A 17,845-nucleotide genomic window follows, 5' to 3' on the forward strand; every position below is an offset into this window, starting at 1 on the left:
TAAAAACTAAGCTGGAGATGTTAGCGTATTCCCTCCAGCGTACTCCTTCCAGTATACTGCACAGATAAGGAAAACAGACATGTTTTCCAACTGCTTCTTGTTCAAAACCATATTTATTATGAACTTTCTGGCATGTGGTCATGGAGGTCACATACAGAAAGCCAAAATTAAAATCTGTTCATTTACAATGACAGATTCATCTAGAAAAACCTGCAGACTGTTTTATAATGCTGGAGTTGCCATAGCAGATAAATTCTCTTAGCACCCACAAGTGACTAAACTAAGTCACACTGAAATAAGAACATTTATTCAGCTATTGTTAGACATGTATATTGTAGCACATTTACCCTCAGCAAAACAAGTACGTGATAAATTACATGTATGAGGCTCTGACTGTGACAACAGGAGATTGGATTTGGTGACACAGAAGGTTCCTTGCATTCTTAAATCTCCAAACAGAGCAAATAGAGTTTTCAAAACTGTTTTCCTCAACGTTTGTTCCATTTTAATTTTTCTGGTTTTGTTCTTATAATATTGGGCATTTTTGTGGAACTAGTCAAAAGGTCATTATCTCCCTTATGCCCCCACTTATTAAAACATCTAGCATTCAAAAGTCATAAGCTGAACACGATACAATGTATTTACTCCTGTGAAAATGACACTGTGACAAACCAAGAGGACATGGTCTACCTGGCAGTTTAGAATTACCTATCTGAGTTTTTTCTCAGGGCTATTCAAGAAAGTTGAAAAAAAATAGTTGAAGAACCATGGGGTATCAGTTATAATTCAGTGCTTCCTTTTACCTAGGACTTTAGGAAAATGACTCAAAAGTCCCTGGAACACGAGTCTGAATATGGGTAAACATTTCCCTGTAGTGGAGCACGTGAATATTACAGATTATGCACACAGCATAATTCTGTTCTCTTAACTCCTATTAATGCCATACTCTGTATTGTGCTTGCAGATTCATATACACTGTGTTAAAGAAATGTTTTAATAAAGGGTAAGCAACGTGCCACTGCACTTATATTTCTACTCTCCTCCTTTTCACTTTTTTTCCCCCCACTCTTCTAACACTTAAATTACATTCCCTTCCATTTATGCTTGCCCATTACATACTGACATTACAGGTCACTGAGACTGTCTTCTAGGAGCTGAAATGTCTTTAACCATTTATACAGTTACTTGTCCAGCAGCCCCCCAATTATTATTATTATTATTTTGGTAAACTGAAGTCAATTTGCCTAAGTGCTAGCAGCTTTCAGAGCTTGTTGTGTCAGAAATCCCCAGGGCTCCATTATGTCTTCAGGGCTGTAAAACAGAAATTGCTCAGTCTCTTCACAGAAATGTAAGATTAGTAGCTAATTCCTCCAGCTTTAAGCTCTTTGGATTTCACTCCATAATTTCAAATAATAAAAAATGTGGTTATTGTATGAAAGTTCTTGCAGTACCTATTAAGAGATTTCTCATCTTCAATTCAATCTGGTACAAAACCTTTATTGCACAAATAATCTAGGTCCTCAAATATACTATATGACCTGTTGCTATTCTACATCCAGATTGGAGCTCCAGTAGTATCACATCAGAAGCACCTTCTTAGTGAGCTGAACATTTCATTCTCAACATGCATATTTCTAAAAGGAACTGCAAATCATGGTGCAGATGCAAGTTTTATACTAATTTTAAACAAAGAAAGGCCATGAGGCAGCGAGATTTTGACTTGTTATGCAGGGACTTAGTAGAATGCTGTCACTAACATTTCTGCTGAATTCATACCACATAGGACATGGATTCCCTCTTATGGAACTGAAATGCTATCACTAGAAGGTCAAGATTAGCCTCGGTTCTCAAGCATCACCAGGTTAACTTTTCCACCTGGTAAATCAGGCACAGATCTCAGCTAGTTAGCAGATCTCATTAGAAATCCTGTAATAATTCACAATAGCTCAATATTACTCAGTTATCTATCTAAGCCCATGTTTCAATTCAGATTTTTAAGCATGTACTTTTAAATTCAGAAGCCTTTTGCTTGAGCTCGTACATAGCATTTCCAAGATTTAATCTAGCACACTGTTGTAACGCCTTGTACCCTTCAGTTCTGATAAAGTCGTCAATCAGCAATAACACAGATACAAGTACAAATGGTCTGCATTCAGTTCTACTTTTAAGATGAATGAATCTTAGATAATCCGATATGTTGTAAACATACAAACACTATGTTTAAAACTAAGTTCAGTCATATCACATCCTGCTGTCACAGAACTTAACTCACTGAGGAACATGTCCTGCCAAGGGTTACTGACGTAGCCGTCAAACAATCCGATCATCCTGGAGCCTTGACAGCCCGGGGGAGAGAGACACAATCATGGATGCCATGAGGTCTTCTCTCAATTTACTGCTGTGTCACACATCTTATATATCAGCATGGCTTCCATGCATTTGTGTCCCGTACATCCACTACAAAACCCCACGCACAACCCTTCCTACTCCCAGAATCCTCCCTTGTATAAATCACGTCATCACAGGGCATTCAGCGAGGTGCTTCTTCATATCCCTGTTCCAATGTTCTGCTTCAGCTGATTCGGCTGTTGTTATCTTAGCAGTTCTTTACTCAGACCCATCCCCTGGCTGACCTCATTCCACAACAGTTACAAAACCGTTATGGATGGTCTTTGATATTCCTCAGAAACAAACACCTCTTAAGTAGAAGCAGCATCACGCAAAGCACCATTAATGTCTCAAGGCTCTCTTGCATGTCAGATGACTTTCTTATTAGAAGAGGCAAAGCTTCCAAAAGGAATAGAAAATCCCCTTTGCCCATGAAACACCTTTATTGTATTCTTCTGTTCTCAGCTCTTGAATAAGGCCAGATGCTTGAGGGAGGACTGAGGGATGAAAAGATTCCTCCCTCCACATATGAATTACAGAATGAACACTGGAAGCAAATGCAGACTGAAGTGTGGGTTTGAATCAGTTGCTCTGTGTTGTGCTCATTTTAGGCTTCAGAGTTATTTCTACCCAAATGTTGCCATTCCCAGCAGAGAGGCAGGGCTTCTAGCTGGAGACTGCATCAGCTCTCCACAGGACTGCCTCTTCCCCCCATGTCCCTCAGTCCCTTTGTGCTGGGTACTAGCGCAAGCTGGCTTCAGAATTCAGTACATTGTCTTTTCAGTATCAGCCAAGCATATATTGCAACTGCTTCACTATGCTTGCTTAGTGATTTTAGTACATTGTTGTACTTCTTTCCTAAATCAAAATCCCATGTATCTTCAAATATCTTCTAATATACTTGTTCAACTTCAGCTAAATGTCATTTACATCCAATGAATGTTTCATGCCCTCATACACAATAAGTGACTCACTCATCTTCAGGTCTTCATACTCCAACCTTTTCTGGATTTTCACCTGGCCTCAAATCAGTAATAGGGACAAATAATCCATCAGGAAAGATTAGAAACGCATCCAGTCAGGGAACCAGCCCTGGCCAGACACACTGGCAACATAAGCCCTGGGCATATGGGTAGGACTGTCAACAGCAGAAAAACAAACTTGCTTTACAAGTTATATAAAAATAAAGGCATTGCTTAGATTATCTATTTCACACAGAATGAGCTAATCTGGACAAAATCAAATGTAAAAGGAGGACACATTTCATAACACAAACAAGTAGACAGCTTCAAGCAGAAGGCTCTTGTTCAGACTAATGCAGATGTCAGTTAATTAGAGTAGAAGGTTATATCATTAGTAGCCAAATCAATATAAAAGGAATTAAGAGCTCGGACAGCAAGCTTTTCTGCTTTCCAGCACAGCACCCGAGGCTGTATTTAGCTAAAATTCAATACACATTAGTGGACAATCAATGCAGTCTTGTATGAGGATGACTTCTTGAAATACTTTAATTGGACTCTCTAGTGTTATCAGTGCTAAACAAGATGTCAGACAAAGGTAGAAGCTTTCCCAAAGGGGGCTGGCAGCTCACAGTTTGGAGAAGCTGCATATGCTTCTATTAAAATCTTACTGCATTTTCAATATGTAATAATAGTACTATTTTCACAGTTACCTTAAGCAAGAGCAACAGAAAAGCATCCTTCTGTCCATCCTGTAAAATTCAGCCATGTCCATTCTGCCAATAGCAAATCCACGCATTTTTTGAAATTCCAGTCCTAGACTTCATTAATTAAGAACCTGTCAGTCACACTGGACTGACTGTTTTTACCCTGAATTTGTAACCTCTTCAAAAACCACAAACCAATATTAAAATCAGCAAGTGCAAAATATTCAATTGACAACTCTCGTAACCAGTATGACATTTCACACGCATGTATGTACACATGTATGTAGCTTTTCATGACAAACATTTTAAACACTTCTAATTCTGTATATTTTCTGAGGAAAACTGCAGTACTTCTTACATAATCTGGAAATTATTGTTACTGTATTGAATTTTATCTTTGCCATTCAGGTAGCACATAGGTGCTGCATTACAAATTACCTGCTCAGTGGAGGAGATGCTATGAACAGAAGCCAAATGCTTCTTCTGAAAAGTTTTACCTAAACTAAGATAAGAGGCAAACAAATCTGTAAGATGACAGTATTAAAAGAAGAAATATTTTTACACTATCCATATTATTCCATTACCAAGTAGCAAGGACCTGTACCACAGCTCCCACTGACTGGTGCTGTAATCTGTCATCAGTGTTTATAATCTGCAAAGTGCTAAATGAAAGTAGCATCTGTGGGGCAGAAAACTGCAGTACCATGGAACGTTCACTGCTTGTGTTTACTCTGGAAAACACAACATCAGGAAACATAATAGCAGATTAAGAAATACATTATCAGGGATGTTACAGGATACAAAAGAATCAGAACAAAAAAATGAACTCAGGAACTGCAAGCAGAGATGAGAAATAACAAACATTCAAAGAAGAAGTGTATAAGAATAGACTTGCCAGAGGCTATTAAACTTCTGATCATCTCAGAAGCAGTTTCCTTTCAGAACAAGGGAAGACGTAAAGGTATCCCTTCTGCTATAGTGGGGAAAAATGGTCTGGGCAGTACTCCAGTGGCGCAGTGGTAGAATTGCTGCTTGCAACACCACAGGCCCAGGGTTCGAATCCCCCCTGTGGCGCAAGTGGCAGAAATGCTGCTCTGCTACACAGAAGGGCTCGAATCCCGAGAGTTGGACTCAATGATCTCTAAGGTCCCTTCCAACTCGCACGATACTATGATACTATGATCTTCCACAACCTAATTCTAATATTTTTGGGGGAACAAAAGCATGAATGCAAATGTGGAATCCTATCTCCCTTCTGTCCATGACATCACACACCAGGAGAGCTTAGAGTACAATGCTTTGTGTCAGAGATCTGAATGTCTGATTCAAGACACTCCATTGGGCAGCCCTCCTACACACTACAGCTTTGTCAAAGGAAGTGATCAGGAAACTCTCTGATGTTCTAGAACTAAACGACAAGCTGTTTCCATGACCAACTTTTTCTTTCTGTACAGATTAAAATTTCTTTGCTTTCTTTTGTGTACCTTGAAAGGCTCAACTGTCACAACATAAGTGGATTCTTGGCAGCAGATGTTTCCACTGCAAAAGACTTAAGAACAATTGTGAGAGAACAAGAGAAATGATTAGAATATTGTGAGGTCTCTTCTACAAATATTAAAATTCCCAGTATTTAACAATAAAATATGTTTCTAATTAATGAAAAATCTTCATATTCTCCCCCCTTCAAAACACTTTCTTCCTAACCTAAGGACCCTAAGCTGTATTGCCTTAGTTAACTCTTTTTTGTTTAAAGGTTGTTTCAAGACACACATTTATAAAATACATGTCCCATTTTGAATTATCCTATAACCTCTCATTTCCAGGAACTTACTGAAAGTCATTATTATGTACTTTATTTTCTCACATTTCACTTAAGTGCAAAAAGGATGATAATTTATATCAATGGATAAAAAGAAGACAGCATCTACAAGAAGTTCAATTCTTCCCTCACATTTAGTCTTCATTATTTCACATTTGGAACAGGACACAAACTGTGCTTCTACATTTCAGTATCCTCAGCCAAAAGTCTCCTGAAAATAGGTAATTGCTTGCATAAAAATGCTCACACAGCACACAGTAAAATAAATAAATAAATAAATAAATAAATAAATAAAAATCTATCTTTGGCTTACAACAACTACTAAACACTTTCAACTTGTTTAGTCCGCTCCACTCAGTTTTTCAAACAGTGTAGTCTATCCGAATGTTACCAACTCCCATCATATTTGCCCAGCCCCCCAAAATTCTTACTTCATGCATTCTTGTTCACTGTCATCTTTGGACAGCCTTAACTTTATGTCCAGGGTTACCCTAATAAATGGGACTTAAGTCAAAAGCAGCAGAGATGTTTCACAAGTAAAGTCCATATTGCTCAGTATACTAGAAAATATAGTGACAACTGAGGAATTGGAAAGACTATATAAATTACTATGTAATGTAACTGTCTGTAACTGTCATTACATTACTATGTAATGTTAACTGGACTTTTTGAAGTCAATGCACAGAACAACATTTGTTTAAATAAGCAAAATGTTCCTAAAGTAAAGATCAGCAGTGCTCACTGCATAATGCAACCGTCAGAGATCTCAGCTGGAACAACAACAAAAGTTACAGCCCAGTCCAGGAAGAGAACTGACATTCACTCACTTCACAGCACCGAAGTGCTGTGTAAACTCGAAGGTCTTGCTCAATTAACTTCCATTTTTAAAAACAGTGATGCCTCTGAAAAATGCTTGGCAGCATCCACAGAACACAAAACACATAACTGCCCAACAGCAGGAACGTGTAGCACAATAAATCGCTAGTTGACAAGCAGCAGCACATCCATGTTACTTTCATTAAAACAAAACAAAACAGAGGAAAAAATATGACAAGTCTTTCTAGGGAACTGTAATAGTGCTTTAACAGACAACATACAATGATACAACACTACTACCAAGAACTGTCTGTAATTCCCAAAACACACACTGACAGAAGGTAACAGGTTATATATCCTATTGTTGGACTGCTGATTTTCTTATTTTTATTTTTTTTTAATTTGTCAAGCATTTTTTAAGCTACAGTGCCCCAAATTCTTCAATTAGGCCACCAGAGTGTATTGCTTTTGGATGTACAGTCTAAAAATCTATGTTGCATAACAAAAAAATCTGAAGGTTACATCACAGTAATCTGTGCCACTTTCAAATGTTGTATAGCACTTTCATATTGTGTCCTGAAAAAAACACAAAGCCATTTTTTCTCCCCAGCAATAACTCATCTGAGCCATGGAGTACTTTCCATAATAGCAGGAGCTGAATGCTCCATCTTCCATTACCTTCCAGTTTAATTAAATGTTCCTCAAATAAATCCTGTGTTTACATTCTTGCAACATGTTACCAATGATGGCTTCTCCATTTATAAACTGTCTGGATACAGCTCAGTCATCACTGTTTATTGTACCTGCCATTCACTGAAAAATCCAGACTCTTAAAATCATTTCTCTTTGGGTCTCTCTTTGCTAGCAATTAATTTGATTTGTCTGTTAAACTGAATTAATTAGGTGGGGTACATACCAACAGACCTCTTAACTTGCTTATGTAGACTGGCCAGGATGTTGAGGGAGGACGGGACACCAACATTCCTTGATCTGGAACTACTAAAAAACTGCAAATTACTAAGCAGGAATACATGCAACTGATCCAGTTTCAGCTTTTAATTAGAGCTGGAAAGTATTGCTTCAGGGAGTACAAAAAAAACTCCTCTTTGCCTATCAATATAGAATCTTCTCACTTATCTACCCTGACTGTATAATAATATATATATTATTTTTATATATATGTACACTATATATATATATATGTATATTATAATATATATATATGTATATACTGTTTCAGTGTCTCACTACCCTCACAGGAATGAACTTCTTCCTAATATCTAGTCTAAATCTACCCTCTTCCAGTCCAAAGCCATTGCCCCTCATTCTGTTGCTACCTGCCCTTATAAAAAGTCCCTCCCCAGCTTTCTTGTAGGCTCCTTCAGGTACTGGAAGGCCATTATAAGGTCTCCTCAAGGCCTCCTCTTCTCTAGGCTGAAGAGCCCCAGCTCTCTCAGCCTGTCCTCATAGGGGAGGTGCTCCAGCCCTCTGATCATCATCATAGCTCCAACATCTCCAATGTCCTCCTTGTGCTGGGGCTCCAGAACTGAATGCAGTACTGCAGGTGGGGTCTCATGAGAGCAGAGTAGAGTGGTAGAATCACCACCCTGCTGGTCACACTTCCCTTAATGCAAACAGGATATGGTTGGCCTTCTGGGCTGCAAGCCGACATAGCCAGCTCATGTTCAATCTTTCATCAATCAACATTCCCAAATCCTTCTCCTCAGGGCTGTTATCAAGCCAATATCTGGTGAACCGTAGAAAATTAACTGGAAATAGACTACATCATAGAAATCACTGTTAAGTTTCTTCAGCTTTCTAATCATTGTGATATGACTGCCACCAGACAATTCTGAAGTACTAATTTATGTTTGAGAACAGCATCCTTCCCTCAATTAAAGAAAACAAAGTCAATTATGGGCAGAACATAGTCTAGTAATATTTAACTTCATTTTCCTCAGGATGCTTAATAAGATACACTCTTACATTAAGGAAATACATTTTACAGTTTTTATCAGATCCAGTGACAACAGAAACCTTTTTCACAGCAATCCATCAACACAGCAGAAGTTTACATGTTCTCAACTTTATCTTCCATCTGAACTGGTACAACTCAGCTGAAAGGCTCAGAATTCCAGTGCAATTAGCTTTGTAATTTGGAACTGCTGTTTACCTGAATATATTCAGCATCCCAGAAATTCATAAAGTTTCAAAAGAACTGATTAAATTTGAGGAGTAATTATAAGTACACAGGATTGTTAATTAAGATTAGTTTTATCACCACCACATTAGAACTTACCCTGTTTAAAAAAAAACAAAACAAAACAAACAAACAAACAAACAAAAAAACTGAAATTTTATTCTAACTATGGGCCTATGAAATAGAAAGAACCCTACTTTCTTAATGCATGTACCAGTACATGCTGGCAGTCACCCAGCTGGAAAGCAGGTTTGCATAAAGAGGACTTAGAGGTCCCCGTGGACATGAAGGTGAGCCATAAGCCAGCTATATTCTCTTGACACAAGAAAGGCTAAAGTGTGGTCTTGGGCTGCATTAGGAGGAGTGTCACTGCAGCTGAAAGGTTGTGATCCTCCCACTCTACAAAGCGCTGGTATAGCTACACCTGAAGCACTGTGCTTGATTCTGGGGTTCTGGACCTCCCAGTGCAAGAGGATAGAGTTCAGAGAAGGGCCATGAAGATGAAGTGATTGGAGCATCTCAAATATGAGGAAAAGCTAAGAAAGCTGAGACTTCTCAGCCTATAGAAGATAAGGCACAAGGGAATCCTTGTGTGCATAGATACCTGATGGGAGGGTGCAGTGAGGATGGAGAATGACACTTTAAAATGATGCCCAGTGATGGGTGCAAATTGGAACACAGGCTCTGTCTGACCATCAGGAAGCAGTTTTCCTCTGTGCGCGTGACTGAACACTGGCACAGGCTGCTCACATTGGCAGTGGAGTCTCCCTGCATGGAGATGTTCAGGAGCTGTGTGGTCATGGTCCTGGGCCATTGCCTCTGAGTACCTCTGCCTGAGCAGGCAAAGCGGACCAGATTGCCCTTTAGAGGTACCTTCTGACCTTAACCATTATGTGATAATGTGGTTCTATGAATTTTGTTTCTCTGTAACTACAAGACAGTTTAACTGATCTAAATCCAAACAAGCTGGTGCACAGCATTTGTACCCAAACTCATGTTCTGTGTTCCAATCTAGCATCTGAGCCACGTGAATGATCAAACTGCTTTACTGCTTCAGACTAAAAAGACTTGTCTAACAAAGTAGTTCCAGGCCACAAAATACCATGCAAAGCCATTTCTTGCATAACTCCTGCTTTACTCATCAAGCCTGTTCTTTGGCATTTTCTGAACTAAATCTTTTTCACACATCATGACAGTTTGTTCTAGTAATCCCAAAACACTTCCAATGCATCAAAGTTTTACTCAAGTTTCTTCTTATCACATTTTCTCCTTTTGCGTTTCCTGCACAAGAGCCCAGAAGTTCCACCTAAAAAATTTCCTAACTATTCTCTATTTTCCTATCTGCCAAACTTTTTTTAATTCCCGATATTAATAAAATAAAATTAAAAAAAAAAAATCAGAAGAGTCACGCATTCCTTTGCTAGGGAGACGATTTACAGGTGGTTTCTAGTTGCTTTTTTCTTAATGAAGTATGCAAAAAATATTAAACGCTCCAGGTCAAAGGAATGTTGGATAAATAATATTGTTTAAATGGAAAGATCAGCTTGAGGATGACATTTTCTATTAATTATATTCACTCAGTAACAGATGCAAAATGGAAATGCGAATAAGCATTCTTATTTTGTGATATGCTGAGCAATCACAATTCCTTCTTGCAGTCAGGAGGAACTGTGGGTTCTATTCATCTATTTATTTTGTAAGGCCAAAATTACTCTTCCAATCTGTACACAATGCTACTGCCTTAAATCGCAATAACAGACTGGCCATCACCATGAAACATCCTCCTCCTTTTTAAAATTGAGAGTAAATATGTAGAAAAATGGGGGAAAATGCCTAGGCAGACCAAATACAAATCTGTAGAAAGGATATATATATATATATATATATATATGCACACATATATATGTATATACGTGTGTGTGTGTGTGTATGTATATATATATATAAGGTTTTTTAAGGATATATATATATATATATTGTTTAAGGTTTCCAGGTGTTAGAAACCCACACTGACTTGCTCAGCAGCAAAGCCCTGTTGCATAACGAAACTAGCAGCAATCTAAAAATCATTGTATATCAGTAGATTTTATGTTCTCCAACTTAAATTTACACAAACAATGAAAGGAGTGCTTTCCCACATTCAGAGCTCTCACTCTTATGCTGATTCCACTGACACCATCAGAAAATATCAATGGATTTTCAGCTCAAGCAGTTCCTTCATCACCATCTAGATTTACAATCATTAGTACCAAAACTAGGATGGAAGGTGTAGGACTAACCTTTCCAGCAACAACGTAGGTCTCTGTTGAATGGCTGCACCAGTAGAAACACAGCTGCAGTATCTCAGTAGCAAGAGGGCTACTACTGTCTTATTCACAGAGTCCTAGGAAGATGAACACTGAATGTATTGGCTCTGGTCTCTGGTCTCTCTTCTTTTCAGTGTCTTCCAAAATGCCTACCTGCTTGCAAAACGCAATCTAGTCAAAATAACCTAGTTCTTAGCATCCATAGTATCACAGTATCGTGCGAGTTGGAAGGGACCTTAGAGATCATCGAGTCCAACTCCCAGGATTCGAGCCTTTCTGTGTAGCAGAGCAGCATTTCTGCCACTTGCGCCACAGGGGGGATTCAAACCCCGGGCCTCTGGTGTTGCAAGCAGCCCCTTATACCACTGCGCCACCAGAGGCACACACATCCAGCCTAACCATGATTTTTAAAGACTGCTTGCTGAGGGCCACAAAGATGGTGAAGGGCCTGGAGCATCTCCCCTACGAGGAGAGACTTAGGGAACTGGGTCTGTTTAGCCTTGAGAAAAGAAGGCTGAGAGGGGACTTGATCCAGATTTTTAAATACCTGAAGTGTGGGAGCCATAGTGGCGAGGCTGGTCTGTTTTCAGTAGTGCGTGGGGACAGGACTAGGGGAAATGGGCTGAAACTTCGGCATAGGAAGTTCCGCACGAATGTGCACAAGAACTTCTTTACAGTGAGGGTGACAGAGCACTGGAACAGGCTGCCAGGGAGGTGGTGGAGTCTCCTTCTCTGGAGATATTCAAGACCCGCCTGGATGCCTACCTGTGTGACGTGATGTAGGGAGCCTGCTTTGGCAGGGGGGCTGGACTCAATGATCTCTAGAGGTCCCTTCCAACCCCTACAATTCTGTGATTCTGTGCTTAAAATAGGTGCCTTGAAATCTTGAAAAGAGAATATATCTATTCTCTATTAAGAATAGACACAAACTGCAGTTTAACAACAGTCTCATTGCTCATGAACAACAGAATCACTGTGACACTGCACAGTTCTTTACAGTTTCACTGTGATAATAGGGGCCTTAATTGGTAAGTACAATGAGCAAATGGGGAATACTGAATTTCTTCAGAGAACTTGGACTAATTATGCATGCACAGCTGATAGTAAATTCAAGCTCACCAGGAACTGCAAATAAATAGAAACTCTTCAAAACAGAAAATAAATGGTTTAAGTAGACAGATTTCTCAGACACAAAGAAGTGATTCATGCACAGTAAATACTTCTGTTAAAGGACTCCAGGGTCCTCAGAAGCACTTTATGTCACTTCATCTCAATTATCCTCCCAAGAAAACAATTCAGATTCAAGAAAGAGAGAGAAAAAGAAGACAGTTACTGACAACACAGACCACTCTGATGTCATAGTACTGTATTGCTTGAGTCACAGACTGATTTCCTGGAATTCAGTATTAAAGCAGGAAAACAGACAGAGAAATCACAGACAGAAGAAAAGACAACTACTTTGAATGAGAGGAGAAATAATTTCAGCTATTGGCTGAATACCAATTAAGTTGCTACTGTTACTCATGTGATTTAAAGCTTACAGAGCTGCACTATAACACATCATTTGGCTTTGAAACATTACCCCCAACTTAATATATATGCTGCAAACGAAGACTACAATATAGCAGAAGTGATAAATCAGGGCCTGAAATAGTGATTGAAAACCTTGTGGAAGGCAGGGCCAATCCAGGGGAGCTCTGGTGTATGCAATGTACCTGAGTGACCAGAAGCCCTATGCCTTTCTGGTTATCCTGTCCTCTGATTGCCTGACTACTTGCTGGCAATTGATGCACCAACAGCTTATCATGCACTGTTGATTCAAACAGTGAACTGCACTTGGCTGTTGAACTTAGTAAACATGTACTTTAAACTGTCCCCTTGAATAACTAGTCTCTTTCAACAGCATGACACAACTACAAGCAATAGTTTTTGTTTAGCCACAGAAGGTAACTAAAGAAGGGTGGTTAAATTTAATGTTGTTTAAGGTGAACAAAATCTGATGTTCAGCCCCCTTGCCAAATTTATATGTGTATGACACTTCAGAAAGAATTTTATTGACTAAACCTATGATCTCAAAGAACAAAATACAGTTTGAAAACAACTGATCCCACCCGCCCCTCCAAAAAAACCCAAACAAATCAACCCATGATTAAAGCAGAGATCTTATGCTGGATTTTCTTTATCTGGAGCCTATTGCTAGCTTAAGATAACGGTCAGCCAAGGAAGTTCTTTTGCTCATCCTCCTTAAAATCTGGCACAGTATTATATATAACATATATTATTATTAGCAGTAGTAGTAGTAACATATTTGGGACAAAAATCTCTTCAAGAAATTATACTGGGATTCCTGTATGCAAGTTCTCTCTTCCTGCTTATTTACAAGTAATTATCCCACAGTTCAGCAGCTCCATTTGTTAGTAATACTTTAAGCAACCTCTCATACTTATATGACACAGACTCTTGTTTCCCAGATATTCCCCATTTTTTTTCTAGGATTTTTTCACCAGTTTTACAATTTTAGTACACCAGAACTATGAAGCTACAACACACTGAAGCTATATCAATGCCCTTAAGAACAAGGGCAGATAGTTTTCTTGGTTTTTTTTAGCACAGATCAATGCTATGATGCCATTCTTGTTAGCAGAGCTACTTCTGCACCTGTACAGTACCTAATTTCTAATGTGAGCTCTTCACCCACTTCTCATACTCCAACAGAATGAGCAGGTTAGTTTTTCAATCAGAAATCTGTTGTTTCTTTGACTTACTTACTAACAAGAGGGCTGAATATTAACGGCTGTTAATATCTTTGGAGTTGGACTACTGTTTTATTTGATGATGACCGACACACACAAGTCTGATAAAGGTCACCTGGTGAAGAAGACTCCCTATGGGATGAGGCCCTTTATAAATCCCAGACATCCCCTGGGATGAGGCTCTTTATAAATAGATAGGAGCAGCTTTGCATTCACAAAACGTCGTCCTCATGATGGGACTTCAACAACCCCAATATCTGTTGAAGGGACATCTCAGCAGAGCACTAAAAATCAAAGAGGCTCATGGAATACGCTGATAATAAATTCCTCTTCCAGGTAGTACAGGAACACCTGAGAAAAGGTGCTATGCTGAGACTTGTCCTCACCAGTGAGGAGGAGCTGGTGAGTAATGTGAAGCTCAAGGAAAGCCTTGGCTACAGTGACCATGAAATGGTGGAGTTCAAAATCCTTAGGGTGTCAAAAAGGACATGCAACAAGCTTGCTACTTTGGATTTCAGGAGAGTAGACTTCGAACTCTTCAGGGAATGACTGGCAGGGTGACGTGGGGAAAAAGTCCTAGAGGGAAGACGGACTCAAGAAAGCTGGTTGGTACTCAAGGATCATCTCCTCCAAGTCCAGAAGAAGGACATCCCAAGAAAAAGGAAGGCAGGCAGGCAAGAATGCTAGGACTCCTCTGTATATCAATAGGGAGCTCCTGGACTGACTTTGGCTCAAAAATTCCTTAGGGAGTGGAAGCAGGAACAAGTTGACTGGGATGACCACATAGGAGATGTCTGAGCTGCCAGGGATTGTGTTTCGAAAGCAAAAAAACAGACAGAATTAAATCTAGAGAGGGATGTCAAGGGGAACAAGAAGAAATTCTACAGGTAGAGTTAGGAAGGATGTGGGCCCTCTCCAGAAGAAAACTGAAGACCTTGTCAGGAGAGATATGAAGGCTGAAGTGCTCAGTGACTTCTTTGCCTCAGTCTTCACCAGTAAAGGCTCTAAAAACACTACCCAAGTTGGAGAAAGCAATGATAGGAACTTAGAGAAGATAGATCTGCATGCTGTAAATGAAGATAATGTTCAAGACTGTTGGCGAACCTGAAGGCAAAAGGTCAGCGCTCTAGGACAAACAGCCACACACCAATATGGTTAAATATAGCTGCGTCCATTTATTGCCCGAAAAGCCATGCTTTTATAGCAGACAGACAAGGGCATTCAAAAATCACACACACTAATTGGAGGAAAGCTACTGCAATAACAACCCTAAAACCCCCCTTCAAAGCCATGAGCCATTCATTCTTTTCCTAGAGGTGTCCTTGGTTCTCATGCTGTTCTCATGCTGCTCCACAGCTGCTGCTCTGTAAAATTCTTCTTGTATTACAACACAAGACCATCTAGAGAATCTGAAGGTGCACAAGTCCATGGGACCTGCTGAGATCCATCTCCAAGTTGTGAGGGAATTGGTGGATGAAGCTGCCAAGCTGCTATCCATCATATTTGAAAGGTCATGCCAGTTCGGTGAGGTTCCCACTGATTGGAAAAGGGGAAACATAACACTCCCCACCCCCCTCTTTTCAAGAAGGGGGAAAAAAAATCCAGGGAACTGCAAGCCAGGCAGTGTCAGCTCTGTGCCTGGCAAGATCAGGGAGCAGATCCTCCTGAAGGCCCTACTAAGGCACATGTATATAATAAAGCTTGTACTTCTGAAGAACTTACCATCAAATTTCAGTTGAATAGTCAGTTTCAATCCAACTCTCATTTCTGCATGCAAGAATGCTAGTGGAATGAAATGGGAAGAAATGGCTGGGAATGGGATGAAAAGTTTGAGAGTTTTCATGGGATGAAAAGTTTGAGAGGAGTACTCCCGAAGAACAGAAGTTCCACTCTCAAGACCTCAATAACTGCACCACAGAGCAGATCAAATTGTTGGACAGTCTCCTGTCTTTTGGAAACCATTCACAGTTTGCAAGAATTTAATCTTAAGTCTTGATGTAAATCAAGCATAAATGTGGTTTCCAAGCTGTTATCTTAATGTTCTGGCAAACTGTGTAACAAGCAATGGCAGGAGCTGCATAACTGTGCTGCACTGAGAATACAGCCACCAGTGGAAGAGAAGCTTTTATTACTTGAAGTTTTTCAGTGTAAAATTATAAAACAACATCTAATTAGGCATGATTTTCAAATGAACTCAGAAGTGCAGCTTAAGAAAAGCAAAACAAAGAAATCAAATTCAAGCAATGAAGAAATCAGGATTTTCTGAGTGTGGCTGAAACATCTGCCAACAGCTGAAATTCCCTGTCCTAGTAAGGCAGTTCGTTATTTGTAAAGATCATTTACACTGGATTTCATTGAGGGATGGTTGTACTTTTGAAGTTTAGAACTTTGAAAAATTAATCCTTTTAATGTGACACATTGGTATGATGGATAGGTACTGACTTTCATTGGCTTTATTACCACGTTTCTGTGAGGAACTAGAGCCAGTCTCAGCCAGGTAGCTGCGTGGCGACACAGCAAACAAGCTCCAGCAGCACTCAGCACAGCTAAGTCAGTATCTCCTCCAGATATAATCAGTTTCATGCAGAGTATTTAATTATTCTCCTGCTCTAAAAGCCAGCCTTGGGTGTCATTTAAAAGACGCATCTACTACGTAACGGAATGACAGAAAGAATTAAGAGCTCTCAACATGAGGCAAGCCTCAAGAAATCGAATTACCGATCATTCTTCGCCTCCGCTAACACCTCTTCCGGCCTCTCTATATTACTTCAAGAGCTCACAGCGCCACCTTCTGTTCAGCAGTTGGAATCATGAAAGTCAGCACTCGAGGGCTGCTGCGGGAACAGCGTTCACACAGGTCTGTCGGGTTGGGTAGGAGGAAAATCCCTTACATTTTCTCTTTAAACAACTTAGCATGTCATACCTATAAGAGCTGCTCCTCTGTACAGGCTGGGAGGAGTGGTCCTTGAGAGCAGCTCGGCAGAGAAGAACCTGGGGGTCCTGATGGACGAGAAACTTAACATGAGCCAGCAGTGCGCTCTGGCAGCTCGGAAAGCAAATGGGATCCTGGGCTCCATCAGGAGACGGGTGGCCAGCAGGGACAGGGAGGTGATTGTCCCTCTCTACTCTGCTCTTGTGAGGCCCCATCTGGAGTACTGTGTCCAGGTGTGGAGCCCTCAGTACAAGAAAGAGAGAGAGATTTTGGAGAGGGTCCAGAGGAGAGCGACGAAGATGATCAGGGGGCTGGAGCACCTCCCCTATGAGGACAGGCTGAGGGAGTTAGGCTTGTTCAGCCTGGAGAAGAGAAGGCTGCGGGGTGACCACATTGCAGCCTTTTAGTACCTGAAGGGAACCTACACCCAGGAGGGGAGTAAACTCTTCGAAAGGGCTGACAATAGCAGGACAAGGGGAAATGGATCCAAGTTGAAGGAGGGTAGATTTAGGTTGGATGTTAGGGGGAAGTTCTTTACTAGGAGAGTGGCGAGGTCCTGGAACAGGCTGCCCAGGGAGGTTGTGGATGCCCCATTCCTGGAGGTGTTCAAGGCCAGGTTGGACGGGGCTCTGGGCAACCTGATCTAGTAAATGTGTATGTTTGTTGGCCCTGCTAGGCAGGGGGGTTGGAACTTCATGATCCTTGAGGTCCCTTCCAACCTGGGTCATTCTGTGATTCTGTGTGTGACCCACTTGGTGGATGAGGGTAAGGCTGTTGATGTGGTCTACCTGGACTTCAGTAAGGCCTTTGACACTGTTCTCCATAACATTCTCGTGGATGAGCTGGCTGCCCATGGTCTGGATGGGTGTTTGCTCCACTAGGTGAAGTGCTGGCTGGATGGCTGGGCCCAAAGAGTTGTGGTCAGTGGAGTGGAATCCAGTTGGCAGCCAGTCACGACTGGTGTC

Source organism: Excalfactoria chinensis, chromosome 13 (assembly GCF_039878825.1).
Source record: "Excalfactoria chinensis isolate bCotChi1 chromosome 13, bCotChi1.hap2, whole genome shotgun sequence".
NCBI lineage: Eukaryota > Metazoa > Chordata > Aves > Galliformes > Phasianidae > Excalfactoria > Excalfactoria chinensis.